We start from the raw sequence: 298 nt of genomic DNA, 5'->3' as shown, positions 1-298 counted from the left end.
CTGTGTGGGATACTCTCACCCGTTCCTCTCAGGTACATACAGCGAGAGGCTTCAGCCATGATGAGCCATGGTAAGAGACAGCCCCGGGCGAGGAGGCCCGGGGCGAGCAGCCCCGGGCGCGGAGGCCCGGCGCGAGCAGCCCCGGGCGCGGAGGCCCGGGGCGAGCAGCCCCGGGCGCGGAGGCCCGGGGGGAGCAGCCCCGGGCGCGGAGGCCCGAGGGGGCAGCCCCGGGCGCGGAGGCCCGGGGCGAGCAGCCCCGGGCGCGGAGGCCCGGGGCGAGCAGCCCCGGGCGCGGAGG

Source organism: Puma concolor, chromosome D4 (assembly GCF_028749965.1).
Source record: "Puma concolor isolate L17-30 chromosome D4, mPumCon1.1.hap2, whole genome shotgun sequence".
NCBI classification, from domain to species: Eukaryota; Metazoa; Chordata; class Mammalia; order Carnivora; family Felidae; genus Puma; species Puma concolor.
The sequence above is the reverse complement of the archived record's forward strand: the minus strand, read 5'-3'. Positions refer to the sequence as shown.